Below are 24,878 nucleotides of genomic sequence, written 5' to 3'. Positions count from 1 at the left end.
CTCTCAGGAGCAGCCTGGGCAAATAGATATGCTTTGAAGCATGCCATGAATATCAATATAACACATGATGGAAACAAATTTCAGAGTCCTAGAGAATACGTGCTTCCAGCTTAGAAATGCACAAATCCATTTATTGCCTGAACACAGAGACTTTGATTTGTTACAGAATGGTAAAATAAGTAAATAAATAAATAAAAAGGTCCATTTCTGTGCCTTGAATGCAAGGCACAATTGTGTAGCAAACCTGCTTTTCTTAGTCATGTTACCAATCTAAAAGTCCCTGTGTTGTAAAATGATACACTGCAGTATGTTTTCAATCAGGTGCTACAAAGATGATGCTTGCTTTTAATTTTTGGGCAGTGCTTCAAATTCTTTCAGCCAACAGAAATAGTTCCAAATGGTTAAAATGACAAACTCTGACAGGCTTAGCCCAGAAAGTTACCACTGCAGATGTCTCTACTGCCATGTTATTGCACTTGGAGCAAAATCGAGAGGTGGAAGGTTCTCCTTCCTCCGAAGCAGCTGAAATGCAGAATCCGAGGGATCACTCGTGCTGCCGGGGAAGGAGAACTTGCCTTGTGATGCTGGGTACTGTTAGAGTATTGTGAGAAGCAGTGTGAAGTTGTTAACCTCTGGCAAATGGGCAGAGTGCAAAAATAGCTCCTGTCCTCACCTCCCTGCTGTAATCAACTCACCTTCATGTTTCCTACTGAGGCCACATGAATTCGGCGTGCTGGCTGTGGTTCCTTTGGCACATCTCCCTGCAGAAGGCTGTGGTTCTTCCTGTGCTACCCCGCCAGCATTACCAGACACTCTGTGTTTTCCAGCCTGCAAAACACCAGATACTTCAGTCCTGAGTGTGATAAACCCAGATAACAGGAGATCAGGGGAGTTCTGTTCCAGGGGTAGTTCCTGCAGAGGTACCACCAGAGCTGTCTTTCAGCTCCGCCTGGTGACTGAGTACAGTGCTCAGTAAAACCTGCATGGTCAGCAGGGCTGCTGTGTTGTGGGGGGTTAGTCTATGATGCTCTCCTTTCTTCATCTGCCATGTTCTCTGCTTAGATCTGTTGGGTTGCAGCATACTCCATCGCTGCTTGTCAACTTGCTTGTGCTCAGGGGATACCTTCCCTACTTACTGTCATCAAGTCTGTAGCAACCTCTGCATTTACTTATATGGAAGAATGATGTTCAGAAAGTAATTATGCATTCCTTGCTGATGCTTCTAATGATGAAGTTGAGGGTTTGTTGCTGTGCATTTTTTTTTCTTGGCTCCTTTCAGAAAATTAGTCACTCATCTGTGTTTGCTCTTTATTTTGTATTCCTCTGCCATCTATTTTAATCTAACTGAAGAGGATGGGGAAGGAAAGAGGAAGGGGAAGACAGTCCCCTAGCCAGCGCTAGAGGCAGGAAGGAGGAGCAGCGAGAATGGCAGAGTTCACAGCATGACAGGATTGCTTACATAAAACAGTAAGAATGCCTCCCAAATGTGGTTTCAGTTGTTGGGTAAATGGACAGTGAACCTGTTTTGAATTTGAACGTTTTGAGTGGAGAAAGGGAAACATTCAGACATTCTTAATATTGCAAGGGGAGATAGCAGTGATTCATCTCTGTAGTTCATTGGATCACAAAACTCAGATCCCCTTCCAGTTTGAGGCTGATCAGAATCCACAGTTTAGACCTCTCAGGACAGTGGTCTGGGTGTAGTTGTCCTGGAAAACAGTGCCTGTGGGTGCTGTGTGAATAAGTGTCTGTGAGAAACAAAGTTGTGTGTTGGCATCCCATCCCCCTGTGTGAGTGGAATGGTCTCTGCGTTAAATCCGTAGAAGTACATATCCCCTTGTGTGGGTGGTCAGGATCTAAGCTTGGACCCTCCAGATCTTTAGTTTAGTTTGTGTTTTACAGTCTGAAATCTTCTTTTTAACCAAAAATTTTCTGTATTAGGAAAGGATGTTTAAAAATTTTTCCTCCATAGAGCTGGAAGAGAAAGAAAAAGCAAGTATTGCAAATATTTTTTTAATTTTGTTCCAAATTTTGTGGTTTTTTTTTTCTTTTTTTTTTTTTTTTTTTTTTTTTTTTTTCTGTTTGCTTTGACAATGAATCAAAGTGATTATTCACCCATCTCTGCAATTTGTACAGCTAATTTTGTACTGTGCAGGAGTGATTTGCTTTCGTGTTTATCAACTAAATTTATACCACAAAGTACAGAATTATGCAGAAGTATAATGTAAATATTTTATATATATATAATATATATTTTATATATATAATATAAAAAAGTATACAGAAAGTACAGAATTGCTTTGTGTATGTTTCAAATCACTGCCCTTTGGACAAGAACTTGAAACCTGCAGGAATGATAAAGCTGTGTTGGAGCAAAGAGGTCGAGAGGTAGCATTACTTCCTTTGTATGGTGATAAAATGCAGCCTTGTTTCTCCCACTTCCCACTCATCCGTATGCTTAAGGGCCAAGTGTTGTTTGACAGCCCTATGAAAACACGTGCAGGCACAGCTGTAAGTAAAAATCCTTTCTAATAGATACACCTACCTCTGAAAGTCTATTATAAGAAGGGCTTCAGCTTTGAGGGAAAAGGTCTACTAAAGGCCTGTCAAACTGAAAAATCTGGCAATAATCTTGTGCTTTTATTAAATAATAATAATAATGGTGCACTTTGGTTAAGAAGCATTTTGGTTGAATGCTTCCTGTGTTACCTGGCTTGGATAATGTGTGCACCTTTTGTCTCGCTTCCTTGGATGTTGGTCCTAATTCAATTAGTCAGGTTAGTCACTTGTAGATCACAGGAGTTTCTGATTCTATAATGTGTTCTGTCAGCCTTTTCCAGTAGTGGTAGAAAAGTTGGTTTTATCTAGCATGTTTTGTATTATAAAAACTTTGAAATCTTTTATTGTGCCGAAAGAAATGGCCTTATTTTCTCCAGGACAGTAATAATGCAACCTATCTTCAAATATATCTGGAACAGATCTCTATTTCAAGTTGGAGAACAAGAAAACATCATTTTCAAACCTGTAGTACATTTGTTTTTCTGCTGTGTGCTCACCGAGACAGCTCTCAAGAAGAACTGGCCTCAGAAGAGTTTGCTGGAAGAGGAGTGAACGTGACAGGTTGGAGTTATCCTCTGCTGCAGGGATTCTGCACAGCAAAAAGAACATTAGTAATATCTGGTTAATTGCTTCAGTTTGGAGAGATGCCAATATTCACATAATCTGCAATCTTATCCCTGCCCTTTGCCTGTATTTTTTTGTCTTTCCGTCTGCCTTTCCATCTGTCTTTCCTGTCTTAGTGCATACTTCCCAGTATTTTGCCTCATACTTCTTGTTACAATGTCATCTCTATTCTGGTTCTTATCTAATAATCTCAAGATCAAGGGTCTTTCCCTAGGCTGTGTTACCCTTTTGTGATTGAATAGGCCTATCACTCAGCGAAGCGTGTGCTGGGTTTGTGCTGAGCAGCAGTTCTCTAATGTCCTCTTAACCAGGATAAACTGCTACAATTTGGACTAGTTCCTCTGAGTGGTGCACATGGAGTTCTGGCTGAGAGGTATTTTAAGTAAAACAAATAGAATCAATCCTTAAATTGATGGCTTGGGAAATGTGAGCAAATGTAGAAGTCTCAAAGTAGAAGTGGAATTCAAAGTATTTTCTACCCAGTCTCCCTGGAAAAGAACAAGAGAAGAAGGGTCTATATGCTTCCAGAAAAACAGACAGGATGTGTTGAAAGCTTTCTCTAAGGGATGCTCTGGGAAGTTTCATTTAGAGGATGCTTTGGGAAGCTTTAGTTAGAGGGTGCTGCCACCACTATGTGAAGGAGAATATGCAATTGGGAATGGCACAAGAGTTTGTGTCCGGCACAAAACATTGACATGCTGTAGACTCCTGGGAAGCAGCAAGTGGAGAGATGGCCTTTCTAAGGTACATAATGCATTAATCTTCCTTGAAACTGTTCAGTCTGGAAAAAGTGAACTTTGAGACCAAAGGTGGAGCTCTTTAGCTCTTTACTTGGAAGACTGAAGAGGTTTTGGTAAGTGCATCTGAGAGACGTGTAGGAAAGTATAGATGTCAGATAAAATCTCAACCTGGGATGGTGCCCATGGGTTTTCATTTCAGAAGTAACTAAAATGTTACCAAGGCAGGCAGGCTGAATCACTGTGCTCACACAGACAAGTGGTGGACTCAAAACCACACAATGTAGCAGTCCTTTCTTCTTTTTTACAGCTTCCAAATAACCTGCAGCTGTCAAGCACGCCTTTCCCTTTGCTTAATGTCATTTTTGCATTACAGCATGCTCACTTTAGAAGTATCTGCGTTAAAAATGTCAGCCTTGGGTCAGCCTGCATAAAATAAGAACAGTGAACAGGAGAGCTAGGGGGATGAGGGAACCAGTGAGGGGAAATCTGATAGGGAAGCTGGGGGGAAAATCTGAAGAAGGGGAAGAGCACCTGCTGCTTACTACTTGCGTGCTTACATGTCCCACAGTGCTGTTCACTTACACTGAATGTATGCAGATACAGTGACTTCTCACAAGAGTGAGGATGCCAAATAACTCAACCATGCAGTACCATGGAAGCTTGCCTTTAGGACTTCTGAGCAAGCTGGCATGCTGCCTTGAGAGAGCAGATCTACTGAGTGGGGAGGGCAGGCAGGCAAAGTAGCCCAGTGCTGTGCCCAGGCCAGAGGAGCTCTGGAGCTGGTCTGTGGCTCTTTGGCCAGAGCTTGCTGTGCCACTTCAGTTAGGCAGTGTCTGTCTCCAAGGACAGCTGGTATCATGGCTTGTTAAAGAATTCCTGGGAGACTTTGGCTTTGAGCCTATCCTCAGGGCTATAACACTTTCAAGAAAGCTAATAGCAGCAAGATAGCGTTAAAATATGTCCAAATTCCTAATTCAGAATGAAGATTTAGCTTCCCTAGGAAGCTTTCTGGATGTGTCGAGTCTCCTGCTGCAGACACTTCCATTGCTGAATGAGGTCTTAAGCTCCCTAACACTTTGTGAACTTGTATTCATTCTTGATAGGCAAATAATGGGCTGTCACACACAGCTTTTTCCTTTGCATAATTCTGATGAAGCTGTGACACTTGACAAACAGCACAGATGACTGTGAATGGCTTCTTAAAATTAAAGCAGATGAATCAGAATTAATTATGAAAAATGGCGTTATTGTTGTCCCAAGAATTCAGTACAGACAGCCCTCGTTTAACAAGATTATCCAGCTTCAGTTGACCCCCAGAACTTTTTAGGATTACCATTTCAGAGTCTTAAGTGCTTTATCAATAAGAAATTGTTTCCAAACAAAGTTTCAAAGCCTGTTATTCTCCCCACCCCTTTCCTCCCTCCCTCCCCCCCCCCCCTTCAGAATCAAATGATACTGCTTTTCTAATATCTTTTAAAACGTAACTTTGTGATTATGAAAATCTTCAGTACTGTAGATAAATTTAGATACTACTTTGTGCTAGGGGTGCTTCTAGTCAGCACTGCAGCACTTTGTTTTCTATACAAGGAAAAAATGTGTAACTTCAAAAGATAGTTGAGCAGTGTTATCTTTTAGATTTAGATTATAATATTAACATAAAAAGCAGGAATCTTAGCAGCTCTTTTCTCCTTAAGCTATATGCTACCAAAATGGAATTTGCCTTTTTATGTGATATTTGTTTGTAATATTGCTGTGCACCTGCAGTATATTTCAAAACATTTCACAAGGTCTGTTTGCTAAAAGGTGTTTTATAGTGCTTTTTTTTTTTAAAAAAAAAATATGTATTTTTTGGATCAGAAGAGAACAAATGATGTTAATTTGACAATGAACAGAAGCATCAAACTTTTTTCCCCCAGTTGCCCAAATCCATAGAAAGTGCATTAATGCTCTGAGTTGCTTTAGTAGAGCTCAAAAACCTCTAGTGCATTCTCAGCAATGGTATGCTTTTTGTGGTCTCTGGAGTTTCTGAGAGAGAGAGGGAGAAAAAGAAAGTAAGCTTTCACAAAATAACATGGTTAAAAAGCATTAGCAAAGGACAGTTGCAAAATGGTTAATATCCCAGTCTTCAGAGACTAGAAGAAGCCTGGAAAAATCAAAGGCAAACACTTTTTTGTTACATAGCAGAGCATCTCTGTGCTTTGCACTTCTGCAAATGCTGAATTCCTTTTACAGAATCACAGAATCACAGAATGGCCAGGGTTGGAAGGGACCTCAAGCATCATGAATCTCCAACCCCCTGCTGCAGGCGGGGCCAACTAACCTCCCCATTTAATACTAGCTTTTATCAGTACCACACCGTTGGCAAATAATTAAAAATGTAGTGTTTCACATTGCATGTAGAATATTGCATCCTGTTTTTTGCATATCACTTCAATGTTGTGTATTTTAAGAAGTTATTGCAAATCCTGTTTTCTTAATGTTTAGCATGACTCTTTATTCTCTGAAGCTGAAGAATATTTTGACGTTAAATCTTCTGGAAAGAAGCAGTGAACAGATTCAGGCAAGTCCTCATGTCTGTATACTTCCTTGCTCTTTTTTCCAATTTCAGTGTTTCCCATTTTTTGTCACTAAATATTGGCATTACATTCTGGGATACTTTTACCTCCATGTCTTAATTCTTAATTTTTGAGATGTTGCTTGGTCATATCAAATCTTTCTCTGCATAATCCCAAGATTAGGAGCTGTTTTAAAAAGATACAGCTCTAGCTATATCTAGAAAGCGTCTTCAAATCAATTGACCAAAATATGGCTTCAAATAAAACTAACAAGCTTGTGGAGAGATAGCCAGATTGCTACTTGATGACAGTCTAATTTTATACAGAGCAGCCATCTCTATCAAAGCACCTTTGTGATATGTTTACATTCCTAAGTTTGGGGTATACACACACACAAACACACACGCATACACTCATATATATATATATATATATATATATGTATGTTATGTACATGATATACGTATATATGCATATGGTATGAAGGCATCGTAAAAAATTTCTTGGTCAATCTAGCAGGGCACATGAATAAGCTTTTGCCTGCTTAATTTACTATGGTGGGAAAAGTTGTTGGAATAGAAAATTGATTTATTCACCAGTATCTGAAGAAATCAAATATACTGTCTTTAGTTTGAAGCCCTTACTGTTTTGTAGGTGTTTGACTCCAGTTTTTGAGGTTGAGAAGTTCCAGCAGCATTAGCTGCAGTTCCTGGGTTTATTGGTGTTTCACCTCTACTGCAACATCTATTATTCTTTCTGGTAATTCAGGTGGATTGCATTAGGCCAAGCATGTAATCACAGTATTTTCCTTCTGCAAGTAATTTATTCTAGTCAGTTTGTTCTCTCTGTTTCTGATGGTTTTTTTTCTTCATTAGAAGGCGTATTCATGTAACTATTTTAGGTCAATGCAGCTAAAATTGTCCAAAAATCTTTGAGTCTGCTGGACTGAATTATTTTATTAACATTACACTTATACTTATTTTTAAGTATTCCACTACAACCTGATTTGTCTAAGTGTTGACTGTCAGTACTCTAAATTCACTACAAAGCATATAACACTGCATGGAAAAAAAACCTCATAAATATAACCATCTATGAATCAATTAGCCTAAACTTAAATTGTAATTAAAAACCCCCATAAACTATGAAAAACATATGACTTAAGGTCGTATCACAGAAAGGAAAAGTGCTCTGAAAATACTTGCTCTCTCATTTTTATTGTTATTTTTTAGCTAGCAGCAGAAAAGATGTTGCAGACCTTTAAACATCAAGACTTCTCATATATCTCAGCTGTGGATGAGACATGACATGGAAAGTAAATGCAGAACACTCTAGTAAGAAGCAAAACAAAACGAAACCTGAGCAGGAAAAATAAAATAGCCATCAAGTATAGTACAGGATCATTAGATTAACCTTATGATGAAAAGTGTTGCTGTAAGATGTGCTTCAGGTACACTTAATGGGATCAGTAGGTTTATGTTCTTCTTACACTGAAATGGATAAAACTTTTAATTTAGATAAAAGGGTACCTGACATGGTCTGTTTTTGTAGTATCTGTTGCATATATTTTGGCTTCTGACTTCAGTGGTTATTAAAAGATAATTGTTTTTTTCTTGTGCAGAGTAGTGCTGAAGTTGGGTGCCAAGAATAAAGTATGTTCTTCATGCAGATGATGCTTTGCTTCTACAGCAATATCCAGCAAGAGCAATGAATCTGTTAACAGCTTTCCATTGGCAGCACAGAAAATTAACTAGGGGGAAAAAAGCCTCGAGCCAGTGCCATGCCCTTGAATAGCCCCTTTCCAACAGCACCTCATGGCTTTTCCTTAGCAGAAGTTTCATAAATACAAAGGATGTATTTATCATTATGGAACGATGTCAGCCATAGGTAGGACGAAGATGCACTTCAGTCTGGGCAGAAAGTAGGTCATTTGTGGCAACAAAAATGATCCAATGGATGAGAACTCCTCTCCTATGAGAACAGAAAGAGAGCTGAGGCTGTTCAGCCTGGAGAAGACTCCAGGGAGATCTGAGAGTGGCATTTCAGTATCTAAAGAGGAGGCAGAGTCTGTTGTGATGGGACAAGGGAAATAGTTTCAAACTAAAAAGGGGGAAAATTAGATTAGATTAGATATAAAGAAGTTTTTTACGATAGGGATGGTGAAGTACTGGCACAAGTTGCCCAGAGAGGTGGTGGATGTCCCAGGGACATCCATGGTCAGACAGGACAGGGTTCTGAGATCCCTGATGGAGCTGTAGCTGTAGATGCCTCTGTTCATTACAGGGGAGTTGGACACCCTTCCAACTCAAGTGATTGTATGATTCTTTCGGGGAGAGCAACTTCTCTATACTGTGTCTTCCTTTGTGCTTGCAACTCTCTTCCAGATGTAGGCTTTCCTGATGGTTGGATCTTATATGTCACCCAACATAGTCATGTTGCAATAGTCTCATGCTATGGTTTTATTGCAGCTATCCTGTAGGTGTGGCATAGTCATCTATTCCCTCAGATCCCTTCTCTAGAATACTCTACACCAGTCTGCCCCTTTTCTGGGCTTGCCTCCACTGCTTCAAAGCACTGTGGCAAAGTGTGCCTCTTTAGACTTTAGAAGTAGATTGGGTAGGTTGGGTTAAATGCTGGAGACTGTTATTTAATTATAAGTTGATATCTGTGGCAAAACTGTCTTAGAAAGTTCCCAGTTAGGTGTTGGGGCAGGGCAGTGTCACACAGGGTCCCTTCTGTTACTTCAGGGCTGCAAAAAGGCCAGGAGATCTGGGACAAATGACTTAATTTTCTCTATATGTAAAAAGGACGCACCAAACTTGTGCTTCACAGCTATACTGAAAACTTTCAGCTTTCAGCTTTTTAATGGCCCTTGAGTTGATGTATTGAAGTAAGGAATAAAATATGCTTAGGCTGAGAAGTATCTTGTTCAAATGACTTGTTATAGACTGTAGTTGTTCTGTCTCTGATCTGACAGTGGGCCAGTTCAATTGGAGCCATTTAATTTCATCAGAGGTTTCTCAGCTGTTGTGGTGTGGAATGTCTTTAATGACCCTCAGAAGGATGCTCAGAGTTTAAAGATGTTATGTTAGCACAGACAAAAGCTTACACATTGCTTTAGATAACCTTGAAAAGATGAGTTACTATTACAAGTTTTGCTCTCTGTGACAAACCTGAGGTGAATAGCTGGAGCTTCAGGGGATTGCGATTAGCAGCACTGCATTGAGGAAGCAAGTTATCCTTCTGTTTTCTCCTCTCGTCCCCTCCTGGTGGGACAGCTAAATCTGTCATTGGCAAACAGATTTTATTCCTCAGATATAGCAGGCATTTTGAGAATTAGTTAAATGTTCCTAAGCTCTTCTTCCCCAGAGATTTGCTTCCACCCAGTAAAATAAATGCATTCCAGCTGAGGCTTCTTGCCCTGTGCCATGGACAGTATTAGACATGTTTTTCCCTGCCTGGCTGAACACATGCTAAGCCAAGAGTTAGGGTCTGTTAGCCTTAAAAGCTATTAAGGAAATAAGTGATTGTTTCTTATTAGTGCAATGCTGTTCGCTTTTCTTTTTTCCCCCCAGCAAAATGTCATTAGATATCTTTTGCTGCTATGACAGTTACTGCAGAATATCTAGGAGAAGGGTATTGACCAGCCTTCAAAATACAAGGGGTTGATGTCTTGGAGATTTTCCTTTTGCTGACATGTAAGAGCAGGGAAGAGGTACTTGTGACCTTTTATTCATCTACTGAGAGCGTGCTCTCTTGAATTTTTGTGTGGGTAAGAAGTATGCCTTAGAAGGAAGCTCAGCTGTGTCCCTGAATGTATTGTGGTAACAAAATCTGTGGTGTAATTGTTGAGAAGAGATATCTATTTAGGAAAACAGTGGCAGGGGCCTTGTTATTTGCTCAATTCCATAGCACGACAGCTATTTTCCAGTCTGGAACTGAAGCATTAGTTTTTTTGACTGCAACTAAATGTTTCACTTTCACCGTGTAAGAATAATAATAGCAATTATTTTTTTTCAGGCTTCTTCATCTGCATGTATTGGCTGCATTGCAGATTCATACTAAAAATAGTAGTAAAAATTATGATGACTTGCATACAGGAATATATCTTTTTAATATTCTCGACTTACCATGGATCATGATTGCTGCACTTGTGATTTAAAAGCAGTTCTGTGACACACCTTTCACTGTTTTTACATAAGAGGCAATTGCCTTTGAAAAGCTTAAGCTGTTCTATTAAGCATTTTGATGTGTAGTATCTGAGCAGATAGACTTAAAAGTAACTGCCTTTAAGGTTGTCACAAATGTTGCTTGGGGCTCCTGAGAGAAGCAATATTTGGATCATTCATCTATCAAAAAAAGAGACTGATGAGCATAGGAACTTCTGACTGTAGTAAAAATGTCAGTCCGTGCCATTCTTGCTGTTTCAAGAATTTGCTTTTCATTTAAGAGTCTACTGCCCTTTAAGACCGTTTGATCATAACATTAAAGACACATTCAGATCCTGTGTCCTCTTCAATTGTGATATTTATATTCCTATATGTATGCTCCAGACACTAGAGAATTAATGATTCGGTTGGTAGGGCCTGAGGAATCCAAATACCTCCTCCTGGACCTAGTTTTGTGTGGCTTAAAAGTTCTGTTTTACCACCTATAAAGAAGCTTCTAGTGCTATTGCTGTAGTCATATATAGGCGAGTTTTTTGCAAAGACAATCAAGACTGCCTATATTTATTAACTTCAGCCTAAAGGCATAGAATCAACTGCTTATTTCTCCTAAAGCTCTGTTTATGACCAGAATAAAGCTCATAAAAGTGTCTCAGACTGCATGAAACAGGATAAAGAACCTCATCCACCAATTTCTTGAGAGACTTTCAACACCCAATTGACTTCCTGCATATTTTTAAAGGACACTTAGTGTTGGTTAATTATTTAGAGCAATGGACTATCAACCTTGCTCTTGGGAAATAAGTTATACTTAAGTATCTCAAATTGTAGAGATTTAGCAGAACTGTCATTTAATAGCATTTCCCTCATCTGCTGTATTGCAAACACTATGTCAGGAGCTATACTTCTGTTTGATTGTATATTCAGTCTTAATGATACCTCTGTTTCTCTAGGCACTACTGCAATTTTCCCACTTTTGGATATGATGTTAATGAAATGAACCTTTTCTATACAAGGAGTGTAGCCCTTCCTTCAGTGCATAGAATTACGGTAGTAATAATAGTGAGTGGCAATGGAAAAATCATACATGTACACATGTTCAATTATCCAGATTTCTTATGCATTTGATCATCTGGATTATCAATAGCACATGATATTTTGGATTATTATTTTTTTTAAAGTAACTTTTCAGATTTTTTATAATACTAGCAGTTAAGAAGCTGAAATTTCACCCTCCCAACTCCCCTGCCAGAAGCTGCTGAAGTTAAAGCCAAGTTTTTTGTCTTTTGCTTTAATTCAACAGCAGTGTACAAAATGTTTGCTCAAGGCAAACTAAGTAGTTGTTTTTTTCTCTACTGCTACATTTGTAGTTCTGGGTCCCTCTGTCTGTATGGGCGAGACAAGACCTCAAAATTCTGTTTCATACAGTTTTTAGGGTGTCTTTCTATGCAATTTGACCAAATGCTCCCATCTGGCTTTCTATCCCCATCCATACCAATAGGCACAGGAAAGGTAACTGACTCACTGTTGCCAATTGCTGTACAGCCTTCAAGGAGTCTGAGCGATGAGCACTGTCCATTAATTCTGCAGCAGAAAGCTCAGCAGCAAATCATTCCTGATGCATTTCCCAGGTAGAAAGGTTTTGGCTTTCTTTTTTTTCTCTTTTTTTTTTTCCCCCACAGTTTTTCTGAAGCACAAGGTAGAAGCCCAGCCTAAATGTGCTGAAATGTTACAGATGTCCCTGTTAGCTCTTATTTGGATTTCTTGAGGACTTCTTTTAATGGAAAAAACACAATGCTTGCCCTATGAATGTAAGGGGGAATACTCTGTGATATTAAACCTGTAGAACTGAATGAAAGAGTAATGGGCATTAAGGTTACTGAAAAACTCTTAAAGATAAGGAATTTACCATTCAGAATGATACTAAGAACTTACTGTTTTTAATCACAGAATAGTAGGAAATGCTCAGGTTGAAGAAGACCTTAAAGATCATCAAGTCCAACTACAACCTAACCACACTGACCTAACTCTAACAACCCTCTGCTAAATCATGTCTCTGAGCACCACATCCAAAGGGTTTTTAAACACATCCAGGGATGGTGACTCAACCACCTCCCTGGAATCCTATTCCAGTGCTTAACAACCCTTTCTATAAAGAAGTTTTTCCTGTTATCCAAATTAAACTTACCCTTTCCTAACTTGAGGATATTTCCCCTCATCCTGTTACCAGTGAGAAGAGACCAACCCTGTTCTTGCTGCAATCACCTTTCAGGTATTTAAAGAGAACATAAGTTCTCCCCTCAGCCTCCTTTTCCCCAGACTAAACAGCCCCAGCTCCTTCAGTCTCTCCTCATAGGGCACATTCTCTAAGCCCTTCACAAGCCTTGTTGCCCTTCTTTGGACCTGCTCCAGCATCTCAATGTCCTTTGTGTACTGAGGTATCCAAAACTGAACACAGTTCTCGAGGTGAGGCCTCACCAATGCGAAGTACAGGGGCAGGATGACTTCCCTAGTCCTGTTCACCACACCATTCCTGATACAAGCCAGGATGCCATTGGTCTTCTTGGCCACCAGGGCACACTGTTTGTCATCTTGGAGTTTATGATTTCACTCAGATATGGAACTGTAGATGGATCTATATAAGTGATTTTTTTGAATGTGTAAGCTAGGGTTGAGGGGTAAGCACTTTTCTGCCCCGCCATTTGTTCAGACAGCTAGAAAATGTCTGCTTTCCTAAAGCACCAGTACTTAGGAACTTTGGATGCACGGGGTACATTGAAATGAAATGATGAACTTGATGCATTCCAATCATCCTGCCAAAAGATGTCTCCTCTGAGGAAGGGCCATCTAAGTTTAAGTGCCTTAAGCTACTAAGAATAAAAATTCAGATACGACAAGTGAAAATATTCGTCATGCCTTGAATAAGGCTGTGATAATTTTCTTAGTTTCTAGTAGATCATAAGAACAGAGTATCTTCATTAAAAACTATTCAGCTGGTCAACAACTGTCAATTTTTCTCCAAGAAAAGCAGGTAAGACATTTTTTTGGAGAAAGTACTACTCGAGTTCTTTAATAGTAAAAAGATAGAAGAAGGTCCTTGGTGCAGAGATATGGGTTGGAAGTCTTTTTCATAAAAAGACATAACCTAAGGATGTACCCGTGAAGGATACTTTTTTGTAAGAGTTCTTTCTAAGTCTTATCATCTCTACTAAGAAAACTAATTTTCCAGAAACAAATGTGTGGCTGAAAAAAATCTTCAAAGGATCAAATTTTCCTCTTTGTCAAGTTAACCTGTTGTAGTGGAAATACTAAGTCACAGCTTGAAGTAGTGATTGAGCATCTTGTGGGAAGGCAGGGCCAACCCAGGGGAGCTCAGGTGCAAGCAATGCAGCTGAGTGGCAGGAAGGAATGGAGCCAGGATCCAGCTTCCCAGATCTCATTTAAGGGTTGGCAGTGGAGAGGAGGTCACCTGTAGATTCCTGACTACCTGAGGGCTTAATAGGTTTTCTGAAGGTAAACAGTTTCTTTTTCTTAGTTCTACACCTACTGCTGCAATGTCTAAGCAGGTCCTCACTTGCTGTGGTTTGGGACCTTGCTGCTTTGCTGTCTTGTGCTTTCCATTGTGTTACGCCTGCACTTTGCTAGGAAATCTGCCCTTTCTCCATTTGAGATGGCTTTGTAGATGTAGAATCATAGAATATTCTCATCTGGACTCACAGGGATCATCAAGTCCAGCTCTTGATTCCAGAAAGTACCTCCCAAAAATCAAAGTGTGTGTCTGAGAGTGTTGTCCTCTATGAGAAGAGACCCCCATCAGTGTTGTTCTGGGAAGGTTATCCATGCCAGATGTTTGCAGGTGAGCCCTGAAGGGATCTGATGCTGTTCTTATTGCATATAGTGTCTCAGCAAGCAAACTATGTGTGTGAAGCAAAAGTAGTTGGTAGGCTGCACTGTTAACATTGGTGGCTTCCTTTCTAAGGATGAGGTCTATCTCTGTATTTGACACTTAGTAAGCCTGTCTATTTTGGTAGAGGGTGGGTGGAGGATTAAAGTAACCAGAATCTGGCTTTTTATTTGTTTACTTATTCCCCTTGTCAGAGAAGCCTATCCCTAGACTTAAGCTTTTGGTACAGGAGAAATGTCTGTTTAACTTTTATTCTAATATAGTGATACCTTGCTTGAGTGACTGGATGAAATAACATAACTAGGTTTGTGTTTGTAGGATGGATTTGGAACTGGGAAAGTCAGCTAACTCCCACTTTGACCACCTTATGTTCTTGTCTGGAAATGACCATTTCAGAGCTTGAGATAAATGGCCCTAACAGTCACCCATGTTATAAATCTTAAAGGGGGAAGCACTGACTAGCACTGTGTCTCCTTGTTTCTGCTAGTCAAAAGGATTAAATATTTTTGGTCAGGAAATGAGTGGGAATGAGAGCTGCCTTGTGCACCTCTAGCATAACTGGAGATGCATGTCCTCCCATTGTGTCTTTGTCCATGGACTGTGACTTGAAAACCCCTTAGAGAAGCTCAGAGAAGCTTTTCTTACAGAAAGACCTTCTGAGGCATTCAGAATTTAAAAAACACCAAGCTGGAATATTAGATAGCAGGCTGAAAGTAAATTAAAGCAAATCAATTAGCTGCAAGTGCTATTCAGAGAGTGTTTCAAATTAAAATAGGCACCTAAGAGCATGAAGTATTCTGTCAAGTTATTGAACATGAGGGTGGAGAATAGAGGAAGATAACTTTAGTACACATGTTCAACCACATTAATTAGAGCAAATTGGTGATTTCCTTCTGTTGGGAACTGCTCTTAAAATTAGAACAAATCTTTTGAGAGTGAATTCTCTAACATACTATCACTTAAAATTTCCCCTTGTGATTGTGTAAAATTTCAGTTCTCTGTTGTTGAAATGGGGAGAGAATGCTGGGGGAAAATTGCTTTAAAATACAAATGGCAGGATTGATTTTACTTAATGCAGCTATCTAACTCAGAATTGTTGCCCTACACAGTGAGAAATGGGCTTCTTTAGGGTGCAGTTATTCTTATCCTAAAGTAACTGCTTCATTTTGGTCAGATGAATCATGTCTGAAGGTGCTTATTTCTCCTGACTAGTAATAAATGGAGCCTATGAATCTTAATACAGATATAGGAATCTGCGGCGTGGACCTCTACGGCTAAAGGAAATGAATCCTGATCAAAGTACACCAATAATAAGAAGTTAGCAGAGAATTTTCCAAACAGAACATTTATCATGTCTACAGTAGTGTTACACAGTGGTCCAAGGAGGTTGTAGAACTGCTAAAAAGGTATGGGGATATCACATTTGCAATGCTTCTCCAACAGGGCATGCCTGGAGTGTTTCTCATGACAAGCCCACCTAATCACAACAAGCTTACAGGCAAATTTGTAGTGTTAATGTTGGGACCATTTCTCCTAGGGAATTTATCCCATAGGTGTTCACCATCTACCCTTACATCCTTGTAAAGGGGAACTCAATGGACAGGCAGTAATGATCTAAGTCCTCATCTCATTCAGTCCATGTTAACTCTTTGCTTATTAGCTAGGTGCTTTCCTGTAATCCTTTTGACATTAAAAATCTAATTCTGTCTTCTAATTAGAAAATGATATATAGTACCATTTGGCTTTTATCCTTTTTGTATTAACCAGTTTATCGTAAGTGAGAATATGAAAACCTTAGATGTGATGCAGTGTCCCAGTATATGGAACTAAAGAACTTCTAGTGAGTCTACATCACTGTAATTAAAATCTCAAAGGATTTATATGCTTGAGCGCGCCTTTTTAAAACATGCCATGGACAGTGGAATGTGCTGAGAGCCGCTGTCTAACATAGCAAAGTACAGTGATTTACTTCTTTTAAGCTACACAAGCATTTCTAATTTCAAGGAAATGAAACTGCAAGCTGCTAGATTTTTTTTTTTTAATTTAATATGTCTCTATAAAGACTATGAATTGTTACTCTCTTCTCCTCCTGTGCAATGAACAGTGAGTCTCAGAAGTCGGAAGCTTTAAATATTGGTAGCTTAATTAGAAAGTACCCTAAATTAAAAGTCTCAGTATTTTAATTAATTTCCTCTGGAAATCTTTCTCAAAGGAAAGTGCAGCAGATGTGTGAGTATTGGGGATCACTAGGGAGACCAGGGAGATGTGGCTCTGGGCGGCCTGGTCTAGTGGTTGGCAACCCTGCCCATGGCAGGGAGATTGAAGCTGGGTTATCTTTGAGGCACTTTTCAACCCAGGCCATTCTATAATTTTGTGGCAGAAACTTTAACTATGAAGCGTTTGTCTGCAACTTTGAGGTACACATAGATGCAAACACTGTATTTATGTCTATTAACTTGAAAAATAGGAGTTTGTATGTATAGCAGTCTATTATTAACATCTTCTGGACGTGAGCTAGGTCTGATTCTGTGATGTGTTGGGCTCAGTGTTATCCTCGCAATGTGGATTTGGTTATATTGCTTTTCCAACACTGATACTCTTAGGAGTTACTTTAAATAATTTTTGCGTCCTCCCTGTTAAGTAAACACATGGATATCTTGGAGAAGGTCCTTTGGACCATTATTTTAAAATAGGCAGTTCTGCCTGGTGCTGGTGCAGGCTCAGTAATGAGAAGCTTGTACACTGTGTCTTTCCCTCTCTTTTTACATGTTAACTTATTTAACTTGCTGGTACTCGCAATAGGTTTCATAGGTTTTTATTGCTTAATCTGTACTGTATTTATTTGAAGTAGCATTTGTTTGTTCTTTACTTTTTTTTTTTTTAAATTAATCATAGAAAGTTTTTTTTTTTTGTGTGTGTGTCATATGCAGCTAGCTGGCTTCTTGGTATTTTCACTTCAGCTATACTTGTTTTCTTAAAAAAGTATAAAATGTATTAGATCAGCCACTGGTTTCTGTAAATTTATACTTAATTCATGCAGAAATATTTTAAAACTTTATCAGCAGGAACTGTCCATTTGAACTGGTTTAAAGATTCTTCTTTGCAGATTCAAGATTATAATACCATTTTCCCACTGGAAAGGGGGTTGTTGGAAAAAACATCTGCTTAGAAAAGACCAAATTGTCACCTTTCTCATCATCACATTAGTGCTGTTTTTTGTATGCAGCTGCACAATCTCAAAATGTTGTCTGCCAAATTGCTGTACTTTTGGCTTATTCTTTTGGTTTAGAGATTGGGATTTAAAGGTGTAATTATTAAACTAGTGGGAAGCATTGTTTTAATAGAAGACACATAGTATTTACTGCATGTTGTCATGTTTGATAATCCTGGCAAGCAAAAGACTTCTGACTTTTCAAGTAATAACTTGAATATGTTTATCTTCTTAATAAGGCCCTCAAATACTGTACCATGTTTCCAAGCTCCTCCACTGCAGTGATGACGTGTATAGGAAGGAGAACTATGGTAGTTACTGTGCAGTTACTCTACGTTTAAAAATGGTTGTGAGGGATTTCTAGGACTTTTGTACCCTGAAACATAGGAAGCTTCATATTTTGAAACATCTCTGCCCTTCCTGCTGCACCTGAGAATGGTTCCTTGTTTGAATCTCCCTTGAACTGTCCAGATTTTTTTATGTAATCTTGGAGCTGACTGTCACAGTGAGCCAATAATTAAGTGGGTGATGTATAACTACACAAGAAGAGGGTCGATCTTGTATTCACTTTCTATGAAACCCTGACGAATTTAAGGCCCAGAGAGGATCTTTATCATCTTCAACTCTTCTGGTCCCTAAATCATGTCTGACATGCTGCAGTGGAGGGTGAGTAAGCAAGGTTTTCTGCAGTACTAACACTAATTTGTTAACAGAATACCAATTATTCCATTATCTTATTTGTTCTATTTTGAATCCTACAAAACTCATTTATATAAGACAGCTACTGATTAACATAATGCTACAGCATGAAACAGTAGAAATGCTACAATAAATATTTGCTTAATGTGTTTTTGTAATACATATAACTGTTTTTAGAAAGGCAGACTGACTACATTAATTTTTGTTGGAAAGTATTAAAGTATGGACAATCTTATTAATGTAATGAACATAAGCTTATAGCTGATGTTACATGATAGGGAAAGTGAGATTATTGGGAACGCTTTGTGTACATATATGGTGCAAGTTATCCTTAAGTACAAATGAAGAGATAAATTTATTAAGTATGTATGTTTTACAGGCTTGAAGAAGTTTTTTTTCTTTTAATTAATTTGCTGGACTTAACTGATTTTTAGCAATCAGTTAAGTATCATGAAAATGTTTGGAATAACTTATTTTAAAATTACCTTTTCAGTAATAAGCCGAGTAAGCTCAAGTACCAAAATACCATCTTCATGTACATGATCCTGCTTGCAGTATAGAAGAACTAACCCTGTATCTTGAAGAATCATCCTCATTAGGACTAGAAAGAAATTTTACCTAGGAAATACTATCAGTTTCTCCTAAGCACAGTTTTGCTCTGGGCTCTTCTGACTATATAGTGTGGTTGGGGGAGGGAAGGAAGTGTTGGAAGCAAAGTCCATTGCGATGCGCATTAAGTTTTAGAGCATGCCAGTACAATATTTCTAAGCCTGAGCATGCTGACACTACTCAGAACTTGAACAAAAGAAAAATGAAATAAGGCAGAAATTATTTCTTCTGTGAAAAATTTGCAACGGCTCCTTAACACATGAAATTACATATTTTATGTTTTGAACAAAGCATAAAGAAATTTGGGTTGTGACTGATAAATTTCAGTCTTTAACACAGTAAAAGTTTAAACATTTATCAAGAAAGATGTTGAAAGCTGAAACAGTTGAATGGTGCTCTTTTCTGTGATATCTAGTTTGAGGTGCAAAATGAGTTGAATCTGTTTATAGTCCTTACCCAAAAAAATTGCTATTTTTTTTTCTATCTAAGGGACATTAAGGTAGCCATTTGAGGAAGAAAAAGAAACAGAAGAGAGGTTTTCAGGTCTCTCCAGAATACAAAAGCTGCTTTGCTTGCTAAAAAATAAATGTTGTCTCTTCCTCAATTTTTAAAATTGAGCAGCTTGACTCTGCATTCAGATCACAGCAGTCTGAGTGAGCAGGTACAAATAAGCAGGCCAGCAGCACAAAGGCCATTCTCACTGCTATTGCTGTTCCTCGGTCTTTCATGGTTGTCTGACTCCAGGTCTCACACCTCATTTTCTGCATGAGGCACGCTGAAGTGAAGCAATTAGAAGAACAGAACAAATGTGAACAATATCTTTATGCTATTCTTTGGGGTAAAGGTATGATTCAAGGTTGCCGTAAGCAAGCTGCTTATGGCATGACATAGCTGGCTCGGATCTTCTCTGAAGCGTAGGAAGAAATGTGACTAATGCTACCTTGAGGGTGAAGGGGAGGTGTGGGAGGGAGGAACTGAGTTAGGCTGGAAAGCCAGAGGACAATTGGACTGCTTTCATTAGGGCAGGGGCTATGGCAGCTGCTGTGCTGGTATAAGTTGTATGTACCAGACTTTTTCTTCTCAGTTGATGGAGATGCCAGCCTAAAGTTGCTGTGACTGGGTTTGTTAGAAACGCTTCCAGCACAGATAAAGTGGGCTGTGTTCAGTTTGTTATCCTTGGCAGCCAGATGTCCTAGGCAAATGGCAAGCTCTTAAAGTTATAGCTGGCTGTAGCAAAGACAGAAACAACACTGATCTTGTGGCACTGTTGGTTCAGAGCTTTAATGAGCAAATAGCCCAGCACTTGACAACTTCTACAGAGCTCAACTGAAGTGTCCTTCTCCTACCTTGGTTATGAAGTTCTAGGTGAATGGAACGACAAGATACTACTAAGGAAACTGAAAACATAGAAGCAGAGTGCTTCTTGTTCTTCCATCTCTGAAATGTGATGAGACAGTTGCCATAGAAATGCTATTCTTTGCTTGATGCATTGTGCACTAGTTCCAGAAAACCATTGGTGCTTGTCACAAATACCTTTTCAAACTTAAATATCTCAGAGTAATGTAAGGGAAAATGTCCCTGGTTTGTGTTTTTTTTTTTTGTTTTTTTTTTTTTTTTTTTTTTGAAATAGAAGATCAGGTTCTATAAAATCTGTGTTTACTAGAAGGCAAATATGACAGTTGGCCATCCGTTCTTATGGATGGTCTTCAGATTGAATGTAACTGTAGTTTTTAGTTGCAGGAAAGGGTTAGCTTATGTTTGTTTGTTTTTTTCTGAAAAAAGAAATTGCATCTTTTAGGATGGTTTTGATAGAGCTGAACCTGCAAATCTGTTTGATTGATTTCTATTAACAGTCTATGAAGCTTGGTCCAGAAGACTATTTTGGCTATTTGAAAAAAGTGTACTCCGTAAAGAAACAGTTTTCAGCTGATAACAGTCTGAGATATTCAAACCTTCTATAAATATAGCAGTACAGCAAAGTGTATTATTAAAGTTCTGATAGCAAGAAAGATACTTTTCCATTCTTTTTGATATTTACATATTACCACCGTGTGCTCTGCCATGGCAGGAGGTGGTAGCAATTGGTCAGAGAGAGCACTGAGTGCATAGAACAATGTGAGCTCACGGTCTGCTTTCCTGGTTGGCACATTGCTCCACAGAGACCAGCTGAAAGCAAACTCCTTCAGGGGGAAGACAGTCATTCGAACAGCAAAAGCCAAGCTACGACAGGGAAGGAAGAATGACCTATACCAGCCAACCTGTTGAAATGATGCTTAAGGAAGTGGAGGCTTGAAAGTACTTTACAGATGAAAGAAAGATTCAGTTCACAGCTACTCTTAGTGGCTTATGCTATTCACAGATTTTTGGCAGCCAAGCAGAAAGATTTTTTTCTTTTATTCAGAGATTTAAAAAAAGACAAGAAAATGGATTCTATTTGTGGGAGCAAATTTGTTTATGGATAGCTGGAATTTATGGCTAATGCAGATGGGGCCAGTAGATGTTCTTACAGAGCTTTCTGGACCAGCACAGCATTCTTCAACAGCCCTGTGCTCAAGAACAAAGGCTTAAAAAAACCCAACCAAACAAAACTACCCCCCTCCCTCCAATCTTAGTTGTTTTCCCTGTCTTATAGTTAGATTTGGAGTGATGTAATAGATTACTGCTGACATAAAATTATCTGACCAGATGTATGTGCTGTGTAACATACAGATGAAGGGCTTACTCAATAGCTGCGGTGAAGCTTGCTACTGCTGTGCTGGCCTTGTCTAAAAGGACCCTTCTTGTCTCTCAAGCCTTAAAAAATGGGGGTGTGCCAGCTACAAGCTAGTACCTTAATTAATGGGAAGGGTAAGTTTATGTGAGAGTCTAGGTCAGAGATTTAGTGTTCCCTTCTCCTTCCCATGGAGTCTGCCAGCCACTATAAATTACAATGATATCCACTGCTACTCTGATTGGGAAGAATGAGCTTTACAGCAAGGCAGCATCCAGACCATCCTCAGGGCACAGCAGTCCAGCACTTGATTTGTTTTAGGGCCTCTCTAAATGAAGCAGGTGACTATTACAACCTTGTTCTCAGTCTCAGTTCCTCCCAAGTGTTCTGCATGAAAGTTTTTTGATTCTGTTCTGCTCTGCTGGACTCATTAATATTTTTATATTGCTTCAAAAATGCAATAAAAGTATGTTCAATTCCTATAGTGGCAAGGAGAGGAGTTAATGGTTCCCCTGTGGTTGATTCAGCTGAGCTGAAGTTAGCATCACCCAGTAATACCAGTGCTGTAAGAATACCCTGGGAATGTGGAGCCCAAATGGAATGCCTTCAGCTGCTGTGTAGGATTCAAGGTGCAGACCTGTGATCAGAAGCTCTGGATATGCTCTCTGGAGGTGTGCCATTGCTTGGCAAATTCTCTAAGAAACAAAGTGCCAAATGACATCTAGTTCATTATGGGACAAACTTAATTTTGCAGCATTGATTTACAGAAACCTAAAGCAACAATGAAGTGTAGTACTCTGTTTCTTGCAGTTAATGTAAACAAACATGTCTGTGCAGTGAGAACATAACTACTTGCTCAATATTTCACTTCAAAACAGTCTTTTTTCTAGGAGTAGTGCTTTTATTCATTGCTATATAAGAAATAAGAAGACTTATTTTCCCAACATCAATAATGATCCTGTTCTCAACTTTTTGATCTCTGGCTTACTAAATATCATTAATTGTGATAGCTGGTTATTTCAAGTGATTCAGTTTTCTATTCTGTAATGGCCAAATGTGAAGGCCTTAAATTTGAGCGCTCTTAGCTCTCTGAGGCAAGCTACATGATGCTGCTAGCATCTTGAAAATACTTATTTCAGTTTGTAAACTGAAGAATGGCTATCTATTGTCAGTTATCTCTCTACTTCTCTGCTTTCACAACCACGGACAGTACAAATGTTACTCATACTGTGAGTGACAGATAATTCTCTTTAAGTATGTTGTTATTCTGCTCTATCTTACTGAAAAGGATGAAACTACTGTCAGCTGGTATGTGGATCTGTTGGCATTACTGTCCCTCTCTGGACAGAATAAATGCATATTAGTAAATGATGGCTAACGGTCAGACTTTCTGACTTGTGTTTTTATATAACCTAACGCTAAAGCCCTTTAAACTCCAATCTTCAATGTTAGAGCTTAATGTTATACTCTGCTTTAAAAACAAACAAACAAACAAACAAAAAAAAACAACAAAAAGCAAAAGGCAAAACAGACACACGTGCAAAAAGAACCACAACGAGAGAAAGAGAGAGGGAGAGAGAGAGAGGGAGAGAGAGAGTGAGTATAGGAAGGTTAAGTGCCTTGTCCTACCTCCTGCAGGAGATGGACAGGAAGGAGCGCAGAGCAAATACCGAGATCTTCTTCACGCCAGCCTGCACTCTGCTTGTGATGTTCCCTTTGCCCTTGCAGTACTCTGTAACCTGCCTATGGAATGTGTTTTCCAGCAGAGGAGTTTACATCATTAAGAGTGCCAAACATAGAATCCGCCTTCTAAAAGACATGAGAGCAGAGGAGTGCTTTCTAGTGAGTATGCTGACATGCTTAGCGGCTTGAATAAGAGGATAAGTCTTCTCATCTTTTTTTCCCCCTAGTTGGCCTTTCCCTTTGGTTTGCAGTAAGTTCCTCCTAGTTAGAAGGTGAGACTTACAGTGGTTTTGTGCACACACACCTGTAGTGCAGGGAGAGGAACAAGGAAATCTTTCTGGAAAGCATGCTTTCTCAAAAGGAGTCTGCCCTGTTTCTGCCCCTTTCCTTAGAAGTCAGTAAAAAGAAGACGGATTTTGCTAAAAGCGATAGGCAACTTTTATCTTACTGGAGACCACAACCTATTCTATGAGATGCAGCTCCATAGGGATCTCTTCCCTTCCACATTCTCCTAAATATTAAAGCTTACTCATGCTTGATGCTTAGCGGTATTTGGTCTCTTACACTCTCTGTCCTGGTGAATTTTTTTCTTCCCCTGCAGTGATGTTCTGGATGTAATGTATGCTTAACTTCAGGCATAAAGCAACCTGTTCCTAGAATCACTGAATGTCATGAGTTGGAAGGGACATGTAATGATCATAGAGTCCAGCTCCTAAAACAATGGTGATCTTCTATGAGAAATGGAAAGGCCACAAATTCAGTTCTGCAACGTACATATCTGTCTTTTCTTAAATGGGTGAAAGTCTTTTAACTTTTCAAGCCTTTGGTAATGCAGAACAAAGAGAAGTGGAAGACTGCAATCTGCACGTGTTCTAAGAATACTAGGAAGTCTGTCAGACTTTAAGAATAAATTGGTTATCTTAAAGTATGCCTTTAAGTTGCTGCTGTTGAAAACGACCCAAGCAATTATTAAAAAGCATTGCAACATTTCTTATTCTCAGTCCATTACAGTGTTTTGATTTCTGGCCACCAACACCTCCAATAAGAAAATATCCTGCCAAGAATACCACAGACTGTGAAGAGTATAGGACATGGTCCCTGAAGTGGGATCGTCTGGCTCTCAATGTATGAAGACTGATACCCTTCCCGAGAGTGGGTGGCGTCTCTTAAAAACCTCAACTGAGAAGCAGCTGGAGCATCACTGTGTTGCTTTGCTGACAGCTCTGCAAGGCTCTGTTAACAGCCTGGTTACAGCAAGGGCACCACCGTTCCATGTTAAGATGCTTGAAGAAGAGTTGAAACCAAAGGCATGAAAGATTACTCCAGCTCCAAAACACTTGATTTATGTCTTAATGATGATTTACTTCCTTGCTATATCCCTTGATACCTTTTATTTTCCTGTAGCTTGAGATCACTTT

At 39.2% G+C, this 24,878-nt stretch overlaps 1 long non-coding RNA gene across 1 annotated transcript; it reads left to right on the top strand.

Annotated features, from left to right (window-relative positions):
* The first annotated feature begins 14,131 nt into the window (after positions 1-14,131).
* Positions 14,132-24,521, top strand: LOC122177354. Its single transcript, XR_006178062.1, has 3 exons — positions 14,132-14,157; positions 14,364-14,500; positions 24,462-24,521. It is a non-coding gene; the product is annotated as an uncharacterized LOC122177354 (long non-coding RNA).
* The last annotated feature ends 357 nt before the right edge of the window (positions 24,522-24,878 follow it).

This window comes from Lagopus leucura, unplaced genomic scaffold (genome assembly GCF_019238085.1).
Source record: "Lagopus leucura isolate 7727_CA_CO unplaced genomic scaffold, USGS_WTPT01 Super-Scaffold_100001, whole genome shotgun sequence".
Lineage (NCBI taxonomy): Eukaryota > Metazoa > Chordata > Aves > Galliformes > Phasianidae > Lagopus > Lagopus leucura.
This window is presented reverse-complemented; position numbering and strand designations above follow the sequence as displayed.